Source organism: Terrapene carolina, unplaced genomic scaffold, assembly GCF_002925995.2.
Source record: "Terrapene carolina triunguis isolate 2854851 unplaced genomic scaffold, T_m_triunguis-2.0 Scaffold33281, whole genome shotgun sequence".
Taxonomy (NCBI): Eukaryota; Metazoa; Chordata; order Testudines; family Emydidae; genus Terrapene; species Terrapene triunguis.
The window spans coordinates 1-14,648 of NW_020697632.1; the positions used below are offsets into that span (position 1 = coordinate 1).

General features: G+C 43.3%; 1 long non-coding RNA gene across 2 annotated transcripts; it reads left to right on the forward strand.

Annotated features, from left to right (window-relative positions):
* The first annotated feature begins 9,211 nt into the window (after positions 1 to 9,211).
* On the forward strand, positions 9,212 to 13,824 carry LOC112106255. Of its 2 annotated transcripts, none has more exons than XR_003370533.2 (4): positions 9,212 to 9,897; positions 11,830 to 12,053; positions 13,257 to 13,394; positions 13,657 to 13,824. It is a non-coding gene; the product is annotated as an uncharacterized LOC112106255 (long non-coding RNA). The 2 variants fall into 2 exon arrangements; XR_003370534.2 differs by having other exon boundaries at positions 13,293 to 13,394.
* Positions 13,825 to 14,648: the final 824 nt, after the last annotated feature.

The following is a 14,648-nucleotide window of genomic DNA, read 5'->3' on the forward strand; positions in this document are numbered from 1 at the left end:
TGCAATAATCAGATTAACTTTTATCTATGAAGAAAAAACATTTCTGGCTGACAGATCCCTGTGGTCCCTTAACCAGGACTGAAAGTCTTCCAAGGAAGACCCAGAATGAAGAATTTTCTGGAGTCACTTTGGGTTAAATTTTCAAAAGCACCTAAATAGTTTGAGCCTAACTTCCATTTTCAAAAGTGACTGAGGAACCTAAGTCTCATTGAAAGTAATTGAGATGCATTGTCCAAATCTTAGCGGTACCAGCAACTATAGGAGGTGAAAGGAAAAGCATTCCTGAAGAAGGGTGTGGCTCTTCTGAGAAGTAAAAGCAGTCTTCGTAATATCTAGTGAGGCAATGGTATGTAATGGTTAGGACAAAGGATTGAGAGTTGAGAGACTGGAGGTCTGTACCTGGCCCTGTTACAGGCTTGCCAAATCAGTTAACACTGTCTTCGGTTACCCACCCATAAAATGGGGATAATACAAATCTACCTTAACAGGGATGTCATGAGGCTTAGTACATGTTTGTAAAGCACTTCACGATCTTCCGTTGAAAAGTGCTGTACAAGAAGTGTTCTATTATACATTATTAATTGCTAGGGTAGGGGGGTTATTTTTAGTGAGACATTAAGAGATCACTTTACCTGCAGCAGCACAGTTAGGTGAAGTGGGGACAAATGACATATGAGTAAAACACAACACAGAGGAGATATCTGAAACATGGGCTTTTCTTTGCATGATTGCACATATCCATTCCATTTCAGGTGTGCGTGCGTGCCCAGTGCACCAGAATCACAGATTTTTCCCTTAGCAGTGGTTGTTGGGGCAGTACATGGACCCTTCACTACCTTGTGCTGCTGCATGTTTGGCATAAAGATCATGGCCACCCCAGACCCTTCTCAGTTCCTTCCTACCATTGTGATTGGTAGTCGGAGCGCATCAACTTGCTACTGCAAGTTTCTCCCTTGACAGGAAAATTGTCTTTCATTCTGTGAATAGTAAGTGTATTTGTTAGTGTTAGATTAGTATAGGTTTTCTTTGTTATTTTTCTTGGAGCCTGGGTTCCGTTTTTTTTTTTTCTCTGGGTACCAATACCTGGTACTGGAATATGCCTTGGTCTCTGGATTTTAAGCCTTGTGCAGGCTACAAGAAATCTATGCCAGTGAGTGACCCTCATTCCACCTGCCTGAAGTGCCTCAGTGAGGGTCACATTCAAGACTGCTGCCAGATTTGCAGGACTTTAAACCCTGGACAAAAAACAATAGAGAGGTGAGGCGGTGTCACGTCCTCTTGGAGGCAGCCCTGCGTATGCCTTCGGAACCTTCCCGCTTGGGGCACGCACCGAGTACTCTGCATCAATGCAGATTGCGCCTCTGGACATCACTTCTGAATGTTGGCACTGATCCCCTACCCTGGCGCCAAGAAAGATGCACAGAAGATCAGATTAGTCAAAGGAGCAGAGGCTTGGCTCCACTAGCACAGTGGTTCTTAAACTGTGGGTCGGGACCCCAAAGTAGGTTACGATCCCGTTTTAATGGGGTTGCCGGAGCTGGCTTAGACTTACGGGGGCCAAGGGCCGAAGCCAAAGCCCGAGTCCCACTGTATGGGGCTGAAGCCTGAGAGCTTCAGCCTTGGGGGTGAATGGGGCTGAGTGGGTCTTTGGCTTTGCCCACCCCCCATCTGGGGTGGCAGGGATCAGGCAGGCTCGGGCTTTGGTCCCCCTTCCGGGTTGGGTAGTAACTTTTTTTTTTTTTGTCAGAAGGGGGTCGCGGTGCAATGAAGCTTGAGAACCCCTGCACTAGGGGATGGAGGTCCCTGCTACCATCCACCAGTAAAGAATCAAGTGGACAGGGTAGAGCATCCTCTGGGAAGAGATGCTTTCACGTACCAGTCTATTCTCATCCGGGGTTGTTCACTCTGGCATCGGTGCCCACGCTGTTGAGACCTACTCCCACTACAGTGCCAACTCGTTCGGTGCAACAAGACCATAAGGAAAATCTCTTGGTACTGATGATGCCAGAGTACCTGTGTAGCAGCACAAGACCTACTCTGCCTTCCAATGATATACTCTCTTATGGTCCAGAGGACAAATTGGCTGGTAACAGTGGATCCTCCGGCCCCAACTATGGACTTACCTTTGAGTCATGATCAGCTCTTGGTACCATGGGGAGGCTAGATTTTTCAGAGCATCCAGCACTTTCTCTACTGGTGCAGTCAAAGGATAAACCCAGCATGCTTTTCCTGGTGCTGCTATCTCTGGAGAGATGCTCCTTGACCTCGGCACCATTTAGCACAGTGGTTAGGCAACTCGGGGTGTTCCTCAGAGTCTGAGGTAGGCTCTTATGCCCCTTAATCCCAGGGTAGACAATGGCACTTCCCTTTGCCTTCATCAAGGGAATTTTGCTAATGGTACCTACCAGATGTCCAGAGACAGGGACCCATGGGTCCTATCCTATACTGATCGCCCTGCAGGAATCCATAGGGTATGCCTCCCACTTCCATGTCTGTACCACAATCTGCCCTCATTTCCTTCTATATTGGTGTCTGTCCAGTAAGAGGGAACTGATGGAGGTCTGGGGTGGCTCTGCCCTTTATACCATTGTGCAGCAGCGGAGGGTACATGTGCCACCCCACTGGGTACTGCTACGGGATAAACCTCTGACTCTGGTGCCCTGGGTGTGCACACATCGGAAGTGGAATGGACATGTACAATGCATTTTGAAGAACAACAATTACAGAATAGGTAGTAACTTTTTTGGTTTTGTTATCTTCCCCCTTCCCCCCCAAAAAGTCATATCTGCTTACATACAAATAATCCAGGTGGCCAGCTCTAAGAGGTAGAGATGTAACAGCCATTTAGCAAGAACAAGGCTAATGGTTCAGTACCTTTTTTTTTAAGGTCCTGGTTTACTGCTGTGGATGGCTAATGACTTCCCACTTTTTCCATTAAGACTCCTATAGGTGTTTACGAAATGGTTCTAGTCAGTTCTTTTTCTAGTTTCACCGAGAGTTGTTCTAAATCTGCCACTCTGTTGTCTCAGTTTAACAGCTCTAGTCAATAAGAACATAAGAATGGCCCTACTGGCCCATCTAGCCCAGTATCCTGTCTTCCGACAGTCGCCAGTGCTAGGTGCCCCAGAGGGAATGAACAGAACAGGTAATCATCAAGTGATCCATCCCGTCGCTCATTCCCAGTTTCTGGCAAACAGAGGCTAGGGATACCATTCCTGCCCATCCTGACTAATAGCCATTGATGGACCCATCCTCCATGAATGTATCTAGTTCTTTTTTGAACCCTGTTATGGTCGTGGCCTTCACAACTTTCTCTGGCAAGGAGTTCCACAGGTTGACTGTGTGTTGTGTGAAGAAATACTTCCTTTTATTTGTTTTAAACCTGCTGCCTATTAATTTCATTTGGTTACCCCTAGTTCTTGTGTTATGAGCAGTAGTAAACAACACTTCCTTATCTACTTTCTCTACACCAGTCATGATTTTATAGACCTCAATCATATCTCCCCTTAGCTGTCTCTTTTCCAAGCTGAAAAGTCCCAGTCTTATTCATCTCTCCTCATACGGCAGCCGTTCCATACCCCTAATCATTTTTGTTGCCCTTTTCTGAAACTTTTCCAATTCCAATATATCTTCTTTGAGATGGGGTGACCACATCTGCACACAGTATTCAAGATGTGGGCGTACCATGAATTTATATAGAGGCAACGTGATATTTTCTGTCTTCTTATCTATCCATTTCTTAATGATCCCCAACATTCTGTTCGCTTTTTTGACTGCCGCTGCACATTGAGTGGATGTTTACAGAGAACTATCCACAAAGACTCCAAGATCTCTTTTTTGAGTGCTAACAGCTAATTTAGACCCCATCATTTTATATGTATAGTTGGGATTATGCTTTCCAATATGCATTACTTTGCATTTATCAGCATTAAATTTTATCTGCCATTTTGTTGCCCAGTCACCCAGTTTTGAGAGATCCTTTTGTAGCTCTTTGCCTGGGTCTTAACTATCTTGAGTAATTTTGTATCATCTGCAAATTTTGCCACTTCACTGTTTACTCCTTTTTCCAGATTATTTATGAATATGTTGAATAGGACTGTTCCCAGAACATACCCCTGGGGGTCACGACTATTTACCTCTCTCCATTCTGAGAACTGCCCATTTATACCTACCCTTTGTTTCCTATCTTTCAACCAATTACCAATCCATGAGAGCACCTTCCCTCTTATCCCGTGGCAGCTTACTTTGCGTAAGAGCCTTTGGTGAGGGACCTTGTCAAAGGCTTTCTGAAAATCTAAGTACACTATATCCCCTTGGTCCACATGCTTGTTGACCTCCTCAAAGAATTCTAATAGATTGGTGAGGCATGATTTCCCTTTACTAAAATCATGTTGACTTTTCCTCATCAAATTATGTTCATCTATATGTCTGACAATATTGTTCTTTATTATAGTTTCAACCAGTTTGCCCGGTACTGAAGTCAGGCTTACAGGCCTGTAATTGCCAGGATCACCTCTGGAGCCCTTTTAAAAAATTGGTGTCACATTAGCTATCCTCCAGTCATCTGGTACAGAAGCTGATAGGTTACAGACTACAGTTAGTAGTTCTGCAGTTTCACATTTGAGTTCCTTCAGAACTCTTGGGTGAATACCATCTGGTCCTGGTGACTTATTGCTGTTTAATTTATCAATTTGTTCCCAAACCACCTCTAATGATACCTCAATCTGGGACAGTTCCTCAGATCTGTCACCTAAAAAGAATGGCTCAGGTTTGGGAATCTCCCTCACATCTTCAGCCGTAAAGACCGATGCAAAGAATTAATTTAGTTTCTCCGCAATGGCCTTATCGTCCTTGAGTGCTCCTTTAGCACCTCGATCGTCCAGTGGCCCCACTGGTTGTTTTGCAGGCTTCCTGCTTCTGATGCACTTAGCAATTTTTTTTATTACTTTTAGAGTCTTTAGCTAACTGTTCCTCAAATTCTTTTTTGGCCTTCCTAACTGTATTTTTACACTTCATTTGCCAGTGTTTATGCTCCTTTCTATTTTCCTCACTAGGATTTAACTTCCACTCTGTAAAGGATGCCTTTTTGCCTCTCACAGCTTCTTTTACTTTGTTTAGCCACGGTGGCTCTTTTTTGGTTCTCTTACTATGTTTTTTTTTAATTTGGGGGTATACATTTAAGTTGAGCCTCTATTCTGGTGTCTTTAAAAAGTTTCCATGCAATTTGCACAGATTTCCCTTTTGGCATTGTCCCCTTTAATTTCTGTTTTAACTAACCTCCTCGTTTTTGTGTAGTTCCCCTTTCTGAAATTAAATGCTACAGTGTTGGGCTGCTGTAGTGTTTTTCCTGCCACAGGGATATTAAATTTAATTTTATTATGGTCACTATTACCAAGCGGTCCAGCTATATTCACCTCTTGGACCAGATCTTGTGCTCCACTTAGGACTAAATCACGAATTGCCTCTACTCTGGTGGTTCCAGGGCCAGCTGCTCCAAGAAGCAGTCATTTAAGGTGTCAGTAGAGCTGCATCAGAAGAGCTTCTCATTCCCTAGCATATAATGCTAGGACAATTCCCATGCTCACCTATACTGTCCTTGGAGAGATCTTCAAGTTCTACATGACAAATCGTCACTGTCTTTCACAAAAACATCTCTGTTTCAGGGCTGATGGCGTCTTTGTGCTGCCAACTGCATGTCACTGGCTAGGAATCTTGGGCCTGATTCTTTACTGTCTTGAACCTTGTGTAGTTATTTATACCTGTGCAAATAGGGTGTAGAATGCCAACGTTCTGATTTGGTAGTTCTTAAACTTTTTTCGCACGTGTACATAGATGATACAAGGTGCAAAGCTGTAGTGAATCTAGTCTGGACTAAAGAGCGGATGCAATTTCACAGCAGTAAGCCTGGCTCTGCAGCCGTTGAGCCTTCACTTCAGTTGGAGTTGAGGGTGCCCAGCACTTCGCACTTTTTCAGGGTTAGGCCCAGTCTGAGCAAACTTGTGTATAGCCCAGACTGTAGCAGTCATGAAGATAGTCTAGGATGTTGGATTCATTTCCATGTTGGCACAGTGTACTTATTCATGGATTTAGCAATTAAAATATTCATCAGCTGTTGCATGCAAAGGGGACTCTAGATTTGAGAGTATGTGCATACAGTCCTTTCAGCAAACAGCTGGCTGAGATGGACCGATGCCTCTTCTTCATTCCCTTTCTGCTCTGATTTCCCATGAAGCAGAGGGCAGCTCAGAATCCTTTTGTTTGGTAACCCCAAGTTCCTTTTCCAAGCCAGTTTGAATGTAGCAAGGATATGGATTGTAGTGTAAACAATAACTACAAAAATCTTCAATATCAAGAGACAGTCTTGGCCACCTACCACTTATTGAGTTGGAAGTTTTGCAGGGCACAGCTAGCTTTAGGTAGACAAAGGTACTACAGGGAACTCCAACAGAACCCTTGCAATTACTTTTTCTGCTGTGGCTTTGGCATCCCAGGCAGTTCTCTGGAGCCAGCATTTTCTGGCATCCAGGAACAAGGTCCAGGCCAGTTTGGCCCAGCTGACTTTTAGTGTAATGGAAAGTAGTCCAGTCTGAGCTTTGCTGAAAGCGAAAAAGTTTTCATTCAGCTATAGCTGCAGATTTCCTGGTTCTTTCCCCTGGCTCCAATGTTATAATTGAATATATTGAATAGGCCCATAATAAAAGTAATTTTTGCTAAGCAGGGTCAAAACACCTCATGATGGGCCAAATGTTTTATGCCTTCCCAGCCCCACCCCCACCAAGTTTGGGTGTTTTGTATCCTCTTGGCTGCTTTTGAATTCATGACCTGCTCCTTGAATACATTCCTTCCAGTCTAAGCAGTGCTCTCCAACTGCCTGGCACTGATGTTAATGTCTTGCTTCCTGATCAATCAAGTCCTTTGCACACTTCCTTAAAGGAAAACTCTACTCATTTTATTCAGCCCAATGGCCCAAACGTTCCCAGGGGTAAGAAACATTTATCATCAGGACTAAAACTTTGACACACGTGGGAAGGGAGATTAAAATGTTTATCCCACTTGGCATTTCTGACCCTATCCTGTGGGCAGTCATTTTCCTCTAAAATTGACCCAGGCAATGTGGATAATGAGTAGCAGAGACTATGTAATTTCCTACCAACCTGAATAATGGTTTGACTGTAATAAAGAAAAAAAATGGCGGGGGGGGGGGAAGGAAAGCTTTAAGCACAGACTATGCCGTTGGTTACAGATGGTCAATTTCCCTGGAGTCAGTGGGTGTACTGGGGACAGAATCTGGTTTGCAGTGTTTCAGTATTTAAATAGTGGCCCCAATTCCCCGTTGTCCTGTGCCTTTTGTAGTCACACCAATATGTATAAAATGTTATCAGATCAGACTGCTAGCATTTTATACCCACTTTACCCTGGATTACATGAGTGCAGTGGTGAGTTGGGCCAGTAACATGTCCTTTTTTTCTAATGTGTCAAACTATTATCAAAGCATATGGGGAAACAAGATGACCGTTCTTTCCAGTAGGCTTGCACTCTGCCAGAATCACTCTTCAACAAGATGGCCGCCCTAGGAGAAGGTTCAGAAATGCCGGCTGGAATTGAAAGTTTATTTGAAAACTCCTGTCTTCAGTTTATTTATGGTAAAACAAAACCCGCCCCAATCTTCTTTCCTTTGGAACTTCTAGACTGTTATGCTGAGCCAAATGGGTTGTTTTCCTTCAGTATCTGCTTTTTCTTCCTATATTCTGCCAGTTACTAAACAGCTCTCTCTATGTAACCTATTTCCTAATTCATGGGGGCTTAAGCTTTTTCAAAATGAGAAAACCATCTTAATAGAAAAATTGTCATTGGAATCACCTTGCCTCTGTGATAGAATAACATTCCTGTGCCAAATATAGCAGTTTACATGGAAAAGTAACATCAGGAAAATATTTAATGCATGTTTAACTTATTCTAATGCAATTTAGTAGCTGGAAACAAAGCAATCCAACACCAAGTGACCAGCCAGCTGCCTGCAGGCCACCAGCTAATGCTCTGTGGATCACAACTGGTCCATAGATAAGAGTTCCAATTACAGAGGGTCTCATACACTAGTTCAGAAGCCATGTCCCCCCCTCCCCCCCCAGGAATGTAATGCTTACTCCTGCTGTTTAATTCATTCTCCTAAGCAAGCCATTGTTCTGTGACTATTAACACTTTGCATTTAACATAGCCCCTCTTCTCAAGGGGATCTCCAAGCATTTTAACAAACAATAGTTAAGCCCCTGAGGTAGGGTAACCTTTTTATTGTGGTGCAGTGACTTTTTTTTTTTCTCCGTGTGAGTCAGTGGCAGAGTTGGGAACAGAACACGTGAGCGGGGATTTTTAGTGTCTCATTCTATCCACGGGACAGCATTCCCACACTGTTTCCCTAGCCAGACCCTTTATCTTCTGAATCCATGCATTCTCTGGCATTGATTCCTCAGTGCTTGACTGGTTTCCTCTCACTGGTGCTAGTCTTTATTCATTTACATGCTCCCTTACTGAACTGGCAATGTTTGACATCAGTGATTCCTCTTAAGTGAATTTATTACTTTCTGCCGTATGATAATACGTAACTTAGTGCAAATTGTCTGTTTCATAATATCTCGTCTTACTTTTATTAGGCGTTGATGGCAAAGGTCCCTCTGAATTCAGTGTAAGCCGGATCAGACTCTGAAGTAGCTTAGATGTGTGGCGAATAATCTGTCAAAGCCTCTAATTTAAAAAAATAACATCAGTTATGCTGTTTTACATCAAACCATGTGAATGTACAAACTGCCCACTAGTGAAAAGCAGCCATCTTTGGGGGATGGGGATAGAAGGCAGGTAGCCATTTTATGTAACAATGTAGAGTGAGTGAGAAGAATTTTGTTCAAGGACACTGAGGGAAAGCCTGGTTCATACAAAAACATACCCTTTGAAGTTTCACTCAAAGATCAAGACCTTAAAACTAAGCTTTGCCTCCCTCCCACCCATAGTAAACAGCAAGGAATTTACTTAATCTCATTCAGGACTTGTCTGATAGACCAGAATGGTGATACTGTAGCTGGATCTGTTCATTCTGAGAGATTTCCAGTTTGCTTGTCAGTCACTCCAGTGAAGCTGATAGACTCAGAGCCAAGGAGGGGGAGATGGAGTTGTGTGGTGTTGTTTTTTTTTTTTTAGGTGTGACTCAGGGCAATGAGAGGAGGAAAACCTGTTACACACAAATAGACGCTCCTACACATACAGACTATAAATACTGAGCATAGTGCTGAACAGACTGTGCTTTTTAAAAAGGCTACTCTTTGGGAGAGTATTGACTAGATCAGCACTTTGCTTCAGATACCATGGGACAGATTTGATAGATTTTGAAGCTCTGATGCAGCATTTGCTCTTCCTGATGAGGTAGCTGGCATTCTGGGGTTCTGCAAACAGAGAGATGGGTGAGAATGGTAGTTGGCTGGCTGCAGTAGATCTCTGCAGTAGATTAGTTCTGCTTCTTGACTGTTCAGGATTGGAAGATTACAGAAATTACAACAGCAGGATTAATAGAAACCAGCAGATAGAATACAATAAACAAAACTTGGGTTCTTAACCTTGGGCCCTTTAGCACTCACAATAAGCTTACATCACTTCTGCTGTTTTACAGCATAGCATTCAGGAACCTCTGTTATGAGATGACTGCATTGTTCAGCTATATTTGAGCGCAGCATCCAGGATCCAGCACATCAGAAAAGTAACTGCTTTACCTCCGCCATTCTCAGAGCTGTGGCAGTGACTTCTGGAAGTGCAGCAGCTCTTGAAGAGGTACAGAATGCACAGCATGTAGACTTTTGCTTCTGTGACAATAGACACAAACCTTCCATCCTGGTCTGATTTGATGAGATTGAGGTGAGATTTTAAAATAGCTGCAGCCCTCTGGATGGATAAAAATTAGTTGTTTTCCCACTGTGGAGTAATTTAAAACCAACTGTTTTTAGCAGGATGCCAAATACAGCAGCTGTCAACCTTGTTAATTATCAACTCATCCCACTCCTAACCATCTTCCTTCCTTACAGTTCTTTTCTCCTCTTCTTGGGAAGCTCTGCCTAAAAGTCTTAGAGGTAGTAAGCTTAGAGGCATTGGCAGAACGAAATAAATCATGGCCCCAGGAGACCCTATAGGTAGGGCACTGTAGCTATGTCACTCTAATCTCATAGTGTAGATGCTTTCTACAGTGACGGAAGATGCTGTTTTTTTTTTTTTTTTTTTTCCCATCACTGTAGGATCTCCATCTCCCTGAGCAACAGTAGCTAGGTCAAAGGAAACAGTCTTTGGTCAACCTAGCTGCATCTACACCAGGGATTAGCTCATCATAGCTACAGTGCTCAAGGGTGTGGATTTTTCACATCCCTGAGTGCTGTAGCAGTGTCAACCTAACTTTTAAGTGAAGACCAGACCTAAGAATCTAGGGGAGGAAGAAACAACTTGGTGGGGAAGACTGGATCAAATTCGGAAGATGATCTGGGGTAGTGCTTCTCCTCAAAGTAGCAAAGCTAAGCTGCATCCCATTGCAGCCTGCAAACACCCTGGCTGTATTTATAACACATGATCTGGTTAACTCAGGCACTGGTACACATTTGTATTACCTCTGTTATGCCAGAGTGAAACAACTGCATGGAAACGCCAGTGCTGAGGTGGCATGAAGCGTGATAGTTTTTGATTTGTGTCCAGTTGTAGAAATTGTTTGAAAGGCGCGTTTGAACTTTCACAAGGTGTGGACCAGTTAAATGATCAGGGATTAAGAGAAGGGTGACGCTACCAGTCAAAAGCTGTGACAAGAGAATGCGGTCACAGTTGCTTCTATTCAGCATTGCTAATTCCATTCTTCACTGTTTTCTTATGATGGAGCTGTTCTCTTACCCATGTGCCCTCGTCAGTTCCTGCTCCATTCTTCTTTCTTGTATCTTGGCGCTCCCAGCTGACTTATGTGCATCTCCTGTTCCTTTGACACTATTCCATGTGGACCTTGATAGTTAAGTGTAGTTATTTCCAGGGCCAGTGGTTTGCTATTGAAAAGGCTTTGTGTACAAAAAGGCAGAAACAGCCTAGAAGAGACAGATAGATTTTACTTTTAATTTCATACACACATTTTGAAGGGGTGGGGAGGATTCTATGTGGTCAGCCAGGAGAACAGGCTCAGGGACTTTCTAATTAACAGGGAGTTAAGGTACTAGTGTGAGGTCTTAGGTGAATTGAGGAGAACCTGTAGAAACAGCATCCAGCAGAAGAGCCATCTGGGAATATGTAGTATAATTTTTCCCCTGCCTTCAAGAGAGAGGTGCTGTGAATAAGGTCCATAGTGTGTCCGTCTGGGAGAGGCTGGAACTAGAGTATTACTATTTTATTTATCATCATCATCATCTATGAATTATTTGTATTCCTGTAGCACCTAGGAACCCCATGGTAGTACTGTAGGTGTTTTACAAACACAACAAAAAGAAGGCAGGTTTGAGCTTCCGCACATGGAGATCCTAAATCATTCCTGCCCATGATGGGATAGGATTGGAGTAGATGTGAGCTCCCACACAACTGGTGCTCTTGCATAATTTCTTACAGTACCGTGTGCTAGGAGAGGGTAGGCCAGTAGTATCTGTGAGCTCCCAAACAGGGACTGATTCTACAGTACCCATAGTTCGGCGTGATTGGACTAGGAGATTTTATGGGGATGTCAGTGTGTGTGTGTGTGTGTGTGTGTGTGTGTGTGTGTGTGTGTGTATCTATTTCTTTTAAAAATGTTAGTAACAAAATTGTAGCTTATTTCATCTGTGCTTCAATTACAAGATTCATTCTATGCGTCTGTCATTCCTTCATTGACTGAAGTATTGCAAGGTACACATGCACACCCTCTGAAAGAGAGTTCTTCTTGAAATAAGAAGATGATTGCGCTCAATGCAAGAGTTATGTCCTGAGTGTTCCCCATGCAAATTGAAGCAGCAAGCTTGTTGGAAGGGAGATAGAGGAAGACGATGAAGAGCACTGCTCTGCTGTGATATCCACTAAAGAAGGTCAGCTGCTCACTCCTGTCACATAATGTTTTCTTGTCTCCAGAAAGGTTGGAGGGGAGCCGAGGCTGCTTTGCCACCTCACTCCTTTCCCCTCTCTCTTATCTAGTTAAGCCACAGCTTCCCAGGCTCTGCTGCGTCTGCATGAGATATGCATACCACACCCGTCTCGCTGCACACCAACCAGCCCCTCCTGGGGAAGCAGAAAAATGATGTCTGAAACCATTAGACAGAATCTGATCCCAGGGTGGGCTAGGACAGGATTACACGAGCCACTCTAAGTTTTTATATAACAATGTCTCTTGGCCTGAAGTTTGATCACATACCTTTCAGTTCGGACTAGGACATAAAACTATATGTTGCATAATAGCTTGCATACAAAATGTGTGAAATAGAACTACAAAGTTCAAATGAAAGCAAGAGCAGGAAAGATGATCCCAAACGATATTTGAGAATTAAGGGGGTGGGTGGGGTGATGGAGTAAGAGACAAAGAGGTAGTGAAAGGCTCTTCTAGGCAGTGGGAGATGCAAGGGAGAAGGTCCTCCATTCCTTCACTCCTTCAGGTGCAAGAAGTAGATTGGTTCTAGGAGTCACATTTTCAAAATATCTCAGGACCAGATTTCCAGGTGTTCAGCCCCTACAATTGGAGGACCAGATTTTCAGCACCCAGCAGCTCACATTGTGACACTTTTGTGAACAGATTTGCAAGAGAATTCTGTACCCAAAATCCAGAGCAATGGTGAAAATTTGGCTCTGACTGTGGGTACTGAGCTCTCTTTAAAACCCTGGCCTACCTGAGTGGAAGGGGTAGGGAGGGAAATAGAAGTGAATGAATCCTGTGTGGAAATAAAATACAATTCTAAAGATCAGTTCTGCAATCAGACGTATGCGAGCAGACTCTTGCACCCATGCAGAGCCTTTGAGTTTACATGTGAGTGTAGGAGGTCTGCCTGCCTGGATCTGATTTGCAGGATTGGGTCTTATTTTTGTACCAAATAGAGTATTTTCAAAGAAAATGAGTTAGCTAATTCCAGCTATCAGACAGTAAATGGTGTAAATTGCAGAAAACTGGTGCGAAGGCGTTGTATAGTAAATTAAGTTTAAAACAATAAGTGAGGCCAATAGCAGAGGAAGAAGCTATCCAATATGATTGATAAGAAGTTGATGCTGATGTGCTATATGTCTCAAATAATTCCTTATTTTAGAACATTCAGGGTCCTACTTAAACTCTCCAAATCCAGGTGAAACCACGCTGCAGCTGCCATGCCAACACTTAAACTCTGTGTACTGCAAGCCACCATCACGTCAGAGAAGATGCACCAGGCACAAGATCTAGAGTACATGTGAGTCTTGCATACCTGTCTGTGACATTATGGAGTAGCTACCCTGCTTCGTTGTCCCTCTGTTGTGGTACCCATGGTGTGTTGGTTTGTCCATTGCCTAGAGGCTCTGGCAGTACCCCCGTACAAGATAGTTTGGGGGAGGGGAGGGGGCGTCTGCATTTTCTGGCTTTTTTGAGGTTCATCCAGTTCATTAATGCTGTTTTGAACATATTTAAAATGTAGCTTAATTTCCTGTGTGTATTTGTTTCTATCTTTTCCTTAGCGGATCCAAAGCGAGTAAGCTGGGAGTATAAAGCAGAATGGAACCAAATTCATCCACTGCAGTTGACGGTTACACTAGGGTCTGAATTTGGCCCAGTGCATTTAACCACCTTCACCATGTTCCTGTGATACAGCTTTTAAATATTTTATAGGATTTGGATTTTTTGTTTTTTTTTTTTTTTTTTTTTAAGCTTGTAGATTTTGAGATGCCTGGAATGCTGTGGCAGGTAGGTGATATCAAAATAAAATATATTAATAATATGGGGCCTAACTTTGAGGTGTTTTTTGTTTTGTTTTTGTTGTTCATTCCATAGGATTTGACCTATGTGTATTATCACCATGTATTCACATGATGGACTAACAAACTGGATCATCTTGTATTTTCTCTTATTCTCTACAGGCGGCCCAATGATCCTGTTTTCCCCCCCCAACCTTTAACCCTTCCATTATTATTGAAGCCCTATACTACAGCGATCTCCCTTTAGGCAGGGGGTGGGGCACTGGATGGGACAATCTTTGGAAGCTACAAGTGCTGCTCCTTCATTTAATTAGAGCCACTTCCAGAATCTACACTCCTAGGGGCTTGATCCTGCAAGTAGCACAGTATCTCCTGGAGATACCGAATGCAGTCAACCCATTAAAGTCCATTTGAGTTGAGGGCACCCTGCAAATTGGAGGATTGGCATCTAAAGAGAAAGGGTATGATCTCTTGGCAACAGGAGCTGGATTAGACCCTAAAACCTGGACTGGGAGTCAAATCCTGGAGGTACAGAACATCATCACTAATGGCTTGTGTATCTGGCACTAGCATGAGTTACTCTGGTTTGAAAGCAGCATAAATTGCACTAGTGCAAGCCCTGCCGTATGCTGGTGTAGCACATCTACCTTGAGACTTTGCATCAGTGCAGCTCTATTGTTGCAAAAATTGCTAATGTAGACAAACCCTAACCTATCACTTAAGCCCACATGACTTTCCCTTCCTTGTCTATACCT